Raw genomic sequence first — 14,296 nt, 5'->3', positions numbered from 1 at the left:
TGACCTAGGCAGCTCATCTCAGGACTTCCTGAGAACCCTAGATCTTGGTCTGGCTGCTCTCCCTCTAAAGGGAGCTTGGGCTGAGGGCTGCGGAATGGGAGCATAGTAAGCTGCCTTTCAGAGCTCCCCAAGAATTTAAGGGAGGAGAGGAGACCATGGACTTACAATCATTTGTGAATGTTAAAAAACATTACTGAAGTTGCAGAATGGACCAACCACAGACAAAAGTATAATGAAACATGAAAACTTGACCTTTGCTAGCAAGTAGAGTGAGGCAAATAGAATGGCAGGCCATTTATATACCTTTGTATACAAAGAGTGATTTAAAAGAATGGGAGATAAATTTCTGACAGGAGGGGGATAATTAAATTATTCACATAGGAAAATCCACTATGAAAATAATTAGACTGTCTCTTAATGTCTTAAAAAAATAGAGTGTTCACATTATAACAATTATTCAAAGTACTCACACCATAACTGGGACAAAAGCAAAGTAACAAAGCCGTGAATGCAGGACAATCCCAATTTATATGTGCTTATGAAGACCTAGATAAAAGAACAATAGTTAAGAATAGTGATAGGATTATGGATGGTTTTATTTTTTGATCTTCATCTTATATATTTTTTTAAATCAAGAGACTGTGCTTTTATAGTCTGAAAGGGGATTTTTTGTTTGTTTTAAATAGCAAGGTCATTTCTATTGCCTAGGCAGCATTTGTAAAGCACCTGGCACAAAGGCACTCAATAATTGATTCTCCTTATTCCACACCCCACTTCCCCTAGCACGCACACTATTTTGAGCCTAGAGAAAAAGTTTTATGGGAAAGGAAAGTTGGGTCACCTTGTCCTTAGGAATCTGACTTTACTCGTGGCTAGCACCACAATCCTACAGTCCTCATTTAAGTTTTGAACCCAGAAGTAGACCTAGAGCCTTCCCTGAGCCCAGCTGACTTGGGCTGTGACTTAGTAAAATTAAGGAGGACAGGAATCCTTAGTGCAGCCAGGCTTCCTCCAAGCTCCTGGTGCTGCCTGGTCTGCCTTTGAACCTTACTCATCCTTCAGGGTTCCATCTTGTCCAGCTTTTTTTGGTTCCACTGGGTGTGCACAGCATCCGAAAGCCGTTCCTCAGTGGGAGCCCTCAACACCCTGGAGCGAGCTGGTCCTCTCCACCACTCCTCTGGGACTGACACTCATGTCTCTCTATCTGGTTACTGATACATTGTTACATGAGTAGACAAATGGAAGGTCAGGATAAGACCTGCAGAGTGACCATGAATTTGAAAACCCCCAACCAATTGAGCTGAAGTTGGGAAAAGGTGGGGGATGGAGTGGGGCATTTCAATTCTTTAAAATTTCTCTTATTAACTAGCAACAGTGAATTAAAACATTTGAAATAGAAGATACTTAGTTTTCTAGGAACATGATAAAACGGAATGTGAGATGTCACTAGTATGTCACAACATGTTCACCACCTGTGCCCCACCAGACTTACGTGGAGCAAGGACATACGTTTGGGGCTATTGGACAGGAACTGGAACTATTATTAAAATCCATGGCATACAAAATCATTGCATTTTCTTAAATGGTTACTTTTACTAACCATGTTGCCCCACTCAACAGCATGGGTAAAACCCTAGAGGAAGGCACTCCAAAAAGATGTGGCAGGCAGTGATGATCCTTACATGTAGAGAGAGTCCGAGCCAGAAGAAAATGGCAGGAGCTTTGGAAACCTTCCTTTAGCGGCCTCTGGGCCCATTGCCCTGGCATGACCCCCAGGAACCCATCAGTATATTGGTCAGTATCCATTAGAGCCAATTCCTTCTCACCTACCTGTTTAAATCTACCTGCACTGTCCCCTTCCTACGGCTGCTTGTTCCCTGTCTCCTGTGTCCCTCTACACTTCTCTGGAGCAGGAATAGATGTGTCCTGGGCTTCCTTCAACCCCCTGCAGGGTCCCCAGGCCCAGCAGTCTCTGGTTACAGGGGTACAGCCACGGAGTGGTGAACCATCTTTGTTCACGGTGTCCTGGTATAGGGTGATGTGTCAGCAAATTTTAAGTCATTTATGCAAAGACACAGCTAGTGGCAGATTGTTTGACACCAAGTGTAGTGCCACTGCATCATTGTTTTACTCCATTTCGCGTTTGGTAATTGGGGTTTGTATCAGAGGTAGGGCCACTATCAGTGACAAAATATCTTTCTCCCAAACTTGAATAGTTTACACACTTAGCATGTACTAACTGGGCCTGGAGATACTCATATCTATACCAACCCTTCTCCCTGTACTGTTTTCTTATTAGTCATTGGTTTTATGTACAAGCTCTCAAATGTCAGTGCCATGAGTGAAAATCTGTATAGGTTGATTGATCCTTACCTGGGTCCCACTGCATCATTAGAGCTGTTTGCTGTGGGATATTAACTCATCCTATATAACCGGACCTTCAGGTCTATCATCATGTGCTTGTATAGATTTTTAAAGTATGGTTCAGTGATGCTAGAAACCAGAACACACAAGTCTCAGAGCTTTGCCTGGCCATGCTTTGATTACAGACCAAAGACTCATCTGGTCAGTTCATCTCAGTCTCTGCTGCCTCCTGTCTTGGCCAAACTTGGGCAAGCTGAAGAATAGTCCACCCAGCTCTGCTTGCTTTGAGCCAAGGAGGAAGACCTTCCGCTTTATATTATACCATTGATTGATGGTTTCCTTAACATTAAATTTTCAATGCAGTTTGGAGTGAGTGGGAAAAGTCTGCCAGAGTCCAGGCCCCCAGGATTGAACAGTCCAGGGCCAGCTCACAGCTTCCTCCCCTAAGGAACACCACACACAACTGCACGCGGTCGAGAAGCAGAACAGGAAAAAGAATCCCTAACAAGCAACCTGGTGAAAATCCAAGCGTGTATTCACTCACTGTGCAGAAAGAATTCTTCCTATGACAACTGTGTCTCTCTCATCAATACTTGTTTTTCTGTAGCTGGTGGCCTAACCTCACCACCACTTCCCCAGTAGCTTCTAACTGCAAATGAAGTTATTAGACTAAGGACTGTGTTTCTCCTGCCTTAGGAAATGGTTATTTTTCCTTTTATCTGAACAAGCCCCCCATGCTTAACCATTTTGTCCTTATGCCACTCGACACTTGTAAATCGTATGTGACAAGTTCAGCACTTCAAAGACATGTGCTTTTGTGCCACATGCATCCAACGTCTGATTCTCTGTAGGGGCTGAGAAGAGAGAAGAGACGAATGTTCAGAGTAGCGAGCTGTGCAGATCAGGGGGCGGGTGGCTCTGTGGGGAATGGGGCGAGGGGCTGCTCCTCTTCTGCATGACGTGGGCAAGAAGACACAACGCCCCTTTTAACCCCTTTTGATTCCTGCTGTCTATACTTTCTTGCTCCAGTTTCTGAGTGTTCCCAATAGGCAAGAGGATGTTGCCCCAGCCTCCCTGAGGTCTTTGTATTTTATGTTGATTTAGCACCCTTAAATAAGATCTCATTCCCCTGCCTGTCACATCTCGCCCTCCCAGAGCTGATACTCACTGGGAGGGAGATAAAGTGGGTTGTTTTTTCCAAAGCTGTGTGGCCTCATTTTACTTTTTTATTTAAATGCTACTTTATCAAGGCACACTTTGCATATCATATAATTCACCCATTCCAAGCATACAAGTCAATGCTTTTTTAAAAATTTGCCAGATCGTGCATCCCTCAGTATACATCAGTTTTAGAACATTTTCCTCACCCTGGTGAGATCCCATATGCTCATTAATGTTACTCCCTGCCCCTAACTGTCTTAGGCATCACTATTCTACTTTCTGTCTCTATAAGTTTGCCTTTTCTGAACTTTTTATATAAATGAAATCAAATAAGATATAGTCTCTTGGGTATAGTATCTTCCACTTAGCATAATGTGCCAAGGTTCATCCAATTCATAGAATGAATCGGTTCATTCCTTTTCATTGCTAAATAGTTTTCCATTGCATGGAAACACCACATTCAGCTCTTGACGGGCATTGACATTGTTTCCAATTTGGGGTTACTGTGAATCATGTTGCTAACAACAGTCATGTGTAAGTCTTTGTTTGGACATATGTTTCCATCTCTCTTGGGTGGATACCTTAAACAGTGGAATTGCTGGGCCATAGGACAAATTTTTGTTTAAACCACAAAGCTGTTTTCCATAGTTGCTGTACTATTTTATGTCCCTACAACAACGTACAAGGTTCTTATTTCTCCACATCCTTGACAACATTTGTTATCATTTGTATTTTTTTACAGCCACCCTACCAGGTGTGAAATGGTGTCTCATTGTGGTTTTGCTTTGTGGTTTCCTAATGACTGCCATGCTGAGCATGTTTTCATGGGCTTTTTCACCATTCATAAATCTTCTTTGGTAAAATGTCTATTTAAATCTTTTGTCCTTTTTTTTTTTGTGGGCTTGCTTGTCATATTATTGAAGTATGAGGATTCTATTTATATTCTAGATTTACCAGATACGTGTTTTGCAGATATTTTCTCCCCATCCACTGCTTGTCTTCATTTCAGAGTAATGTTTTTTGAAGTTCAGAAGTTTTCAATTTTAAAGAGATCAACTTTGTCAATTTTTAAAAAATACATTGTACTTTTGGTATCATATCTAAGAAATCTTGGCTTAATCTAAGGTCTTGAAGATTTTCCCCTATGTCATCTTTTTGAAGTTTTATTATTTTAGCTCTTATATATAAGTCTGTGATTCATTTTGCATTAATTTTTGTGTAGGGTGTGAGTTAAAGTTTTAAAGTTTATCTTTTCGCATGTGGCTATCCAGTGGTCCCAACTCCATTTGTTAAGGCTATCCTTTACTCAGTGGATGGTCTTGGCACCTTTGTTGAAAATAAATTAACCACAAATATAAAGAACTTTTTTTTTTTGGACAGTCAGCTCTCTTTTAGGGTCTATGGATTCATATGTCTAACCTTTTACAAGGACCTTGCTTTTACCCTAACTGTAACTTTATGGTAAGTTTTGAAATTAGGAAGTTATAGTTCTCCAAATTTGTTCTTTTTTTTTTGGATTATTTTGAGCATTCGTGGCCTCTTATAATTCCATATATATTTTAGGATCATTTCGTCAAGTTCTGCAAACAGCACGCTGGAATTTTGATAGGGGTTGCATGCGATCTGTTCAATTTGGGGGAAATAGTCTTCTTAACACCACCAAGTCTCCTAATCCATGAACATGAAATATCTCTTCAGTTATTTATTTATTTACTTTTAAAGATTTTATTTATTTTTTTGACTATTGTGAAAGGAATTACATTCTTAATTTCCTTTCGGATTATTCATTGTTCATATATAAAAATATAATAATTTTTGCATCTTGATCTGGTATCCTACAACTTACTGTACTTATGTATTAGTTCTAAAGGGCTTTTGTGGGTTCTATGGGATTTTCTACATATAGCGTCATGTCATCTGCAAAAAAAAAAAAAAAGGCAGTTACAGTTTTACTTACTCCTTTCCAATGTGGATGTCTTTTTCCTTCTTTTCCTGGTCTGATTGCATGGCCCTCTTGAGGCTCAGGCTGCTGATGTGGGACAAACTCGAGAGATTCCCTGTGGCCACAAACTCCTGCTGTGGTCTTTAGTGGCCTGGACAGCATTGTAGGGCAAGGAGGGTAAAGCCCGTGCTCACTTCATCAGAGGCTTGTCACACAGGCCCATGGAGCCAGGAAGCACATAAAGTGTGCAGAGCCTCTGGACTCCCTAGTCTGGGATCTCCTGGTTCTGAGAGCCCCACTGAAGGCTTTAAGTATTTTATTCCTGCAAACACACATTGCCAGAGGTGCTGACTGCCTAGGCCCCAAATGGTGGCCCTACATTGTGATAAAATTCATCTGTATTTTCCCTTACTGAAATATTAGGAATCTTAGAAATAAAGTATAGAGGCATTTGGGAAGCTGAGCATGCCAGACTGTAGGACCTATGGTTTTAGATATATGCTCCTCAAATGGAATATAGAGCCTCATGCCTGATACATATATACTTTTTAGCACAGTAAGAGGTATAGAGATGAGGAGTAGGGAGTGAGAGGAAGGAGATTATTCTTCATGGGAACCAAGACACTTTAAGGAAGGTTAAGCTGCCTTCATTGGGGTAGATTACAATGTCTGATGGGTACACTCTAAAGAAAGAATATTCAATTCTATAATTTGAATTTTGTTTTCCAAATGTAAACTCTTTTTGCTGCAGTATAAACAAAAAAATTAGATTCAACAAAGTCATCTTTGTTACTGAAAACTGCAGAAGATACTGCGAGTGTCAAAGGAAACATGGAATGTAGGGGTTGCTGCCACTTTGCTGGTAGAGACTACACTGGGGAAATACCATTACTCTGGCCCCCAGGTTGGTGCCCAATGAGGAAGCTTTGCACATAATAAGGGTTAATGTTTAGTGAAGGCTTTCTATTTGCAAGAATAGAGTTAAATGCTTTATAAATGCAACTGTTATAAATGAAGGACCCATTTTGTTCAGTGTTGATGCTAGGTGAAATGAAAAATACAAAATGCAGTCTGGCTACCAAAAATAATTTCACGGTAGTGTAAATTCTTTACTTGCCTTGGGAAAAACTATGATGGAATCCAAATACAAAGTCTTTGCAGCAACGTTACTAAAGAGGTCTCTGCACCTGTCCAGCTCACTTCCCGCAAGCCTTCCCCACGTTTGAGCCACTCCGAGGTATCTTTCTGCCCTGTTCACCCACTGCATCCCTCCACACCGTGTCTCTTACCCCAAGGCAACAAGGCCAGGAGTCAGTCCCATAGCCTCACACACACAGGAGCCTATAGGCCATATGGAGGCCCCATTTCAAACATCTTAGATATTCACAGGCACCGTAGTATAAACCTTGGTGTCTAAATAGGCACCGTGCCAAGCACTTTGATGGGTACTTTATGTGTTAATTACAATGATAAAAGCCAATAACTCTGAATTCTGTGTGTCCTACTGTTCTAAGCACCTTATATACTGCCATCTAATTCTCAGAACAATCCTATGAGGCAGGTGCTAGTATCTCTGTTTTATAGAGAGGAAGCTGAGACTCAGAGAAGTTAAATAACCTACCTGAGACCCTACAGTTATTAAATGACACAGTATAGAATTTAAAAGCGGGCCATCTGGCTCAGAGTTCTTGCAACTAATCCCAGGGTTATTCCCACTTCTCAAGCTGTATTTCATCTCAGTTCATTTTCACAATAGCGCTTCCTTCCTCACATGATAAACTGAGACTTGGGGTATTAAAGTCACTGTCCCAAAGTCACACAGTTACTGAATAGCAGAATAGGCCTGATGGGGCTGAAACCAAGATAGTCTATTACACGATGCTGCCATCTAGTGGTAAAATATGGAAACTTCCTTATACATTTCATACCCGTTTCCGGAAGACTTCAAGGTTTCTAAAAATTTCAGAAGACAGAAACCCGGCAAAATCCCCAAAGTATTCAAATAAGAGTGAAAGCGTAACTAGCTAATAATGGAGGTATTACTGAGGCAGTATCTTTGCACTGAGAACACACATGACTCTGAGTTTCCTAGTAGCTAAGGCAAAGAAGGAAACTTAAGCGTTCCATTGCACTCACTGCCCCAAAATAGTAGGTCAGTCACAAGAGTTTGCCTGATCTTGGACCTCATCAGTCATTCAACAACGATAGTACTAAGAAACGCCCTCCATGCGGACATTCATTAACTTGGAAAAGCCAACCTAGGGTTTCAGGGTAACAGGTGTGCCTGTTTATATAACAGCCCGGCTCAGCCTCCTCCTCCTCTTCCTGAGCCACGGCTCCCGGGATGGAAATGCCCTGCGAGCGAAGGCTTTGGCAAACTCTATCCACTCGGTCTTTCAGCCCCAGTCTCCCACATTTCAATACTTTAGGCTCAGTTATGTTTTGAAAGCAGCACTGAGGACCTGACCCCCCGGGTTAGGACTTTGGAGAATGTCAGTGACGTTGCTCGGTTGTGCCCTGGGCTCCCAGAGTTGGACTCCGGACCCGCGCAGTCCAATGAGGTAGCTGTGAGTCACAGAGAGCTGCTGAGCATTTGAAATGTGGCTGGACTGACTGAGGTGTCTTGTAAGTATAAAATCCACACCAGATTTCATATTTAGAGAGGTAAAATATTTCATTAATAATTTTTATACCTATTACATTTGAAATAAATTATTTCATATTAGGTTAAATAAAATATGTTATAAAAGTTAATTTCACTTCTTTTTAAATTTTTAAATGGGTTCTCTAAAAAGTTTTAAATTACCTACGTGGCTGGCATTGTATTTCTGTAACACAGAGCGGGTCCTGACCATTTGCCTTCTCTACCTGGCTCCCACCAGAGGCCAGATGGACAAGGCACTGTGGTTGTCATGTGTAATGCCCAGGACCCCAAAGCATGTTCTGTGCCATCCAGGGGAGGAACTTTGTCCTTGTCCTCTAAATACAAGCTGGTTCCAGAGGGGATTTTCAAGATCTCGATAAGAACCACACCAAAGCTGGGTTAGATTTGGAGAATTTGGCTAAAATGCTCAGTACTCCCAAACAGCTTTGCTCTGCCAGTTGGGACATCTGGTTCGCTGTATGTGTACGCACAGTGCTGGGGAAGGGGAGTGTTGCCAGCGTGGGAGAGGAGGAAGGGGAAAGCAGGTTTGTTTTTCTGGAGTCCAGAATGAACAACCCTGTGTACCCAAAGTGAGGTCTCCCTTTTGCAAAGGGTTCCCCAGTCTCCGGGTGTATATTGCTCAGTCCTCTGCAGGGTCTAGGCCTGGGAGCCAGGGTTTCACTGTACCAGCTAAGGCAGGCTCTGATTTGCTACTACATCAGCTATAACTTTCGGAAGCAAGTCTCTGGAAATTCCCTTTGGAGTTTGAAAAGGCTGGAAGTGGGGAGATTCTAGCATACAACTTTCATAAATCATCAAGGTTCCAAGTGCATGCGTTTCCAACCATGCAGGAACCACAAGTCTCATCATGGCTGTGATTCTGTTTTTTCTGCATCATATGTTACAATATTAAGAGTCAGTTTCCCAGAAGTTTTAGCAGCTTTTCTCTGTCTGCACCAATTATACGGATAAAACTCTCACAGTCACATCCAGTGAATGTCAACAGATCCCAGGGCACCATGTTTGCATAATTACCAAAAGAAACAAAATTCCTTTAGAGACTTGTTGGAACAGGACAGATCACAGATCTGGGAATCTTTCACAGAATCTCAAAAATGGCATCAGGCTCTTCACTGGCCAACTTGTGAAGGCAACTTGTCTGCATGGGCTTCCCCAAACTTTCTGGTTTACTCCTAGTACATCTGAGGTCACACACCAGCTCTTAGGTACGATGTGGGTAGGGAATGGTGCCGGCTCAGATTAGTGGAGGGCTGTGTGTGCCTCCCACGTGATAACTCTTTCTTAAATATCAGAGGTGCATGAGGCCTTCTCCTGGGGCTCACACCTGGGAAAGGAGGGATGAGAAGCCCCCCGCTGAGGTACACAGGATTCACAGTGGGGCTTTGGTCCTTTGGTAAGTGCGAAATTCAGTGGGTAGATTTGAAACCTGTCGTAGGCGGGATGCTCTGTAAGTACGGAGAGTGCTGAGTAGGTAGGTGGGTGTTTAGTAAGTCCTGCTGGATGCATGGAGGAAGCCTAGGGAGCTGTGCTCTGTCTTTTTGCCTGTTACTCTGGGCCATCGCTTTTGAGCAGCCCTTAAATCTCTAGGGAAACCCTGGCCGGGGCGGAGATGGTGGGGGAGGCGGGGCTTATACCCAGACCAGGGTAAAGCTGTCAGGGGAGGGCAAAGTCCTTGCGGAGCAAGAACCTGGGGATGCAGGAGTGGGAGCTGTGCCACCCGCAGCCGTCCCCTCAGGGCAATGCTCCTCAGGGGGGTGGCTGTCCTAGGAGATCCAGTTTTGGCAAGTGCTTTCCAATCTAAGAGGGGCTCCGGGGCCTGAGCCTGGAGTGGCCGATTTACAGGACCTGCGTTCCCAGGCACGGCCACAAGGGGGCTCGTGGCTCTCTCTCCGGAGCAGTTTCATCCTAGGTCTGGATGGGGAGAGGAGGGAGAAAGGCTGGGGGATGGGGGGAGGTCAGGGGTGTAGAAGAGGACTTCTCTTAGGGCCGCTGGAGCCCTGTCTGAGGGCGGGATCTTCCTTGAGCATCTGAGGGACCAGGCCACTGCGCCTGAGTTCTTTTCTGACTTTGTTTCCGAGGATGCCAAGGACAGCCCGGAAAGGACTGAGCACTGTGGGAGGGGGGATAATTCTTTACCTTTCAAGGTCTTCCAGCGGGATTAAGAATTAAATTTACATGAAACAGATTAACTGGAGAAAAAAAATCCGTTTTATTATGTGCGCACGGAGGCCTAATAATGAAATTGAGACCTAAAGAAATGACACCAAGGCAGGCAATTGTTATACTTTGTTAGACAGAGACAATAAATTTGTGAAGAACTGAAAGGATAAAGAAAATAGATGTTTGGGAGCTTTAACTAGTAAGGAGTTCTAAATAGATTATTTAAAAAAGTGACAAGGTTTGTTTCTACAGCTTTCTTGGCTTTAAAGTTCCTGTCTGGGGGTGCCTGGCTGGCCCAGTCGATGGAACATGGACTCTTGATCTTGGGGTTGTGAGTTCGAGCCCCACGTTGGGTGTAGACATTGCTTAAAAACAAAATCTTAAAAAATAATGATAAATTGGGGTGCCTGGGTGGCTCAGTTGGTTAAGCATCTGACTCTTCATTTCAGCTCAGGCTCTGATCTCGGGGTTGTGAGATAGAGCCCTGTGTCAGGCTCTGCACCCGATCGTGAAGCCTGCTTAAGATTGTCCCTCTCCTTCTTTATCTGCTCCTCCCCCCACTCACATGTGCTCTCTCTCTCAAGAAATAAATTAATTAATAAATAAAATCTTAAAAAAATTTTTTTAAGCTCCTATCTGGTGATAAGGGTGTCATTTTACTTCTTAGCACCAGGAGGCTACCTTACCTATGGGAGATTTGTTTCCTGCTTTCAGAGGGCAGAGGAGGGTCTGAGTGTCCTTGAACCTGCTGTTTCCCAAGTAGCTTCAATTCAGAATAATCAGTATGCCATTGGGGTGGTACGTTTTGGGTGGCCTGCCCTTGGCCTCTACAGCCATGCAGCCTGGGTTCTAGCTGCTTATCTGGGAGCTGTGATGACAGCGCCCTCCTTGCAGGGCTGTTGAGAAATGAAAGATTTCACTAGTTCACAGGGCATGCTTAGTTCCTCTCAAGTGCAGGGAAGATGCAAGGGGGTCTCTTCCAGAACAGAAGTTGCTGGGGTGGAGGGGGAGGGTGGAGGTGTTGTTGGGGGGGCAGTCCTGCAGATGGCAGGGTGGACAGGGTGCCAATGAGGACTGGGAACCTCAGCCAGGCAGGGGGCTCCATCGGGGACCCTCTGCAATCTAGGCTCTACTGGCCACATCCCCCAGGGCGGGGGTCTGTCTGTCTGAAGTTAGCAGGCCCCAAGCCTGCGCCTCGAGCTGTGGAGAACCCACAGTTAGACAAAGGGACTAGCTGCACAGTTGACAACCGAAGCCGAGGTTTCTGAGCTTCAGTCCTGCCCAGAGTGATATTGGGAACCTACCTCTGACCTTCACAGGAGAGGCTGGGGCCCACACAAGGTCAGCACTTCCCACAGGCTGGCACCCGATGCCCGGAGTCCTTGCTTAATCCCACCATTGCCCCAGGACGTAGGGCTCCTGGTCCCCGGTTTACAGCTGAGGAAGGAGAGCGCGGTCAGTTTAAGGAGCTTGCCCACAGCCGCCCCCTTCTAGGGGTTACCACTGCAGGACCCAGACTCCCCCAGGGGTGAATCCCTGCTCTCCTCGCAGCCAGGAGCTTCTCGGGCTTCCTACCTGAGCTCAGCATCCTTGTCTAACATCGCCTAGACCTTCCCTCACTGTTGGGGTGAAATGAGCTTCTTGAAAGCCCGTGAGGGCAGGTCCACGCCCAGAATGGGGGTTTAGGAAATAGTTTTTCCAGTGAGCCAGCAGGCAGCTGCCAAGAGCTCGTGGATGCAGGGCACGGAGTTCCAAGTGCAAAGGGTCAGGGAGGTGTCTCTTAACTCCCAGAGGATTGTTCTGTGTCTTATAAATGGAAGTCTGGTGTTCATTTATTCAGTAAATATTTATAGGGTGTTTGTTCTATGTGAGATCCAGTTCTGGGTGTTAGGGATGCGCCAGTGTGGGGGAGGGGGAAGGCACAAACCCCTACCTTCATGAAACTCGCATTCTGGTGGGAAAGAGAGAAAACGAGTAAGATAAATGGACCTTTAAATGGGGCTGTGCACTAAGGAAGAAAAGCAGGACAGGAGAGGAGCATGTGTGTGAATGTATGTGTGGGATTCTGGTTTTGTTTGGGGGTCAGGGCTGTTTCACTGGATCCCTGCAGGATGTGCAGTGGTGAGCCAGGTGACCCCATCCGCTGACTTGAGGCCGCAAGGGCTGGAGAAGCACAGTTTCTAAGCCCTGGTACAGATGGGTGCGTCACGAGGCCCCCCAGAATCCTCAGGGCTGCCTCTGTAGAAAAACGATGGGTCATGACCTCCAAGCTTCAGAGACGACAGTTCTTGCAAAAGCAAGGCCAGGGACACCGAGACAAGAAACTCTACAAAAAGTGAACATCTCTGAGATCCGTCGCTGGTTACGGTTGTTATATTTGACCATTTAATACTCAGAATTGAAAACTTTGGATAGCAGGCAGAAATTCTTGAATCTGACCTTCAAACACTGTTTTATTTAAAAGCATTAGAGGTTTTGCCAGCTAATGTGCTAAGGAGGCATTTACAAGGCCCCAGCCTGGTGTATGTACCCCCAGGGTCCTACTTTGGGAACTTGTTAGGTCTCCTGTGGATGGGCCTACAAGAGGTCACCCTCTTCTAGGTCACCCTAGAAGTCAGGGCTCCCTGCCAGCACGATTCTTGCCATCTCCTTGAAACGTGGGTGCCCCAGCCCTATGTATGACTACAGTCCAGGGGTCAGGTAGTCCTCTGTTGAAGGCCCAGTGGTTGGTCATCTTGTCCTGATTTGGCCCAGCTCTGGAACTGATAGTCTGACCATCAGGGAGGTCCCCACAGTCCAGGGAAAACCTGGAAGGTTGGTCACTCTGCTGCCCAGTGTCTTTGGGAGACCAGCCATCCTCCTGGGCTCCTGCCTGCCTCACCATCTGTGGCCTCCGGACAACCTCTGAGGGCCCGTGGAACACAGTTGCATTCGTGCAAGGAATGTGGACTTGGCTGGCAGCCTAACCCAAGGCCCAGGCCTGAGGGTCCCCCAGCCTCACTCTAGACTAGAGCCACGGGGATGTGATTTTGAGTTTTGTGGTCTGACAGATGTCAGTGCAAGCCTATTGTGTGACCTCGAGCTAGTTACTTACCCTCTCTGAGCCTCAATATTCCTGTGACAGTAACAAGAATAAAGTGAACAGAAAGGAGGGCTCAGGAAATGTCCTGGGCCCCATCTGCCTCCCTCTCCCCTACCATCCAAGAATGCGTCCTGGCCTGGCACCACTCTCTCTCTGCCTGAAGTCCTGCAGAAGCTCCTCCTCTGAGCTCTCCTTCCCGGCGTCTGCTTGGGGAAGTGTATCTTGAGCCCCCCTCTCTGATGGGCACCCAGTGTCTGTGCCTGTCCCTGGCCTTCCCCTTGGCCTCTCTCTCCCACACGGCAGACATGCTGCCCGGCCCTAGGCCTGCCTGTCATGGTGGACTCTCCAGCATCCATATTGTGAAGTTGTTGTGGGGTTTTCCTCCAATCCTGTAAGCTCTGGAAACTTCCTGGGTTTTCCTCTCCCTGGCTGAAATCAAAGGCACCCTCCCCACTGCCTGCAGCACTGGAATCAGGGCCTAGACCTGGGTTTTTAGAGGCAGGAGCCAGCTTCTCCCGGTAGCACCAGCCCCGGTGTCCTCTGCGCTCTCAGAAGGCCCTTCCTTCATCCTGACTGCCCGGGTCACCCATCTGGGGGCGCATGTGTGCTGCAGAGCCCGGGCACGCTGTTAGATGTGAGCTGACCAAGGCTTCTGGATTGTGGAGATTACTAGACGGAGCCTTGGGGTATCTGTGGGAGTGTGTGTGTGTGTGTGTTTCTCTGTATGTGTGTTTCCATGTGTTTCTGTATGCGTACTTAGGTGTGTAGTCTGTGTCAGTGTGCATATGTGTTTCTGTCACTCTGTGTGTATGCATGTGGCTCTGTGTGTGCGTGTGTTTTATGTGTGACTGTGAATGCATGTGTTTTTGTGCGAGTGTGAGAGGGTGCACGCGTGTGTTTCTCTGTGGTTCTGTGTGTCAGT

General features: G+C 45.7%; 1 long non-coding RNA gene across 14 annotated transcripts in view; it reads left to right on the top strand.

Annotated features, from left to right (window-relative positions):
* The first annotated feature begins 7,387 nt into the window (after positions 1–7,387).
* LOC123782809 (uncharacterized) overlaps positions 7,388–14,296 on the top strand; it is a 146,450-nt gene continuing 139,541 nt past the window's right edge. For all 14 annotated transcript variants that reach the window (XR_015724800.1, XR_015724790.1, XR_015724793.1 and 11 more), the window contains exon 1: positions 7,388–8,092. This is a non-coding gene — a long non-coding RNA (uncharacterized LOC123782809). The remainder of the gene's footprint in view (positions 8,093–14,296) is intronic.

Source organism: Ursus americanus, chromosome 6 (assembly GCF_024610735.1).
Source record: "Ursus americanus isolate L20-20 chromosome 6, mUrsAme1.1.p, whole genome shotgun sequence".
NCBI lineage: Eukaryota > Metazoa > Chordata > Mammalia > Carnivora > Ursidae > Ursus > Ursus americanus.
This window is presented reverse-complemented; position numbering and strand designations above follow the sequence as displayed.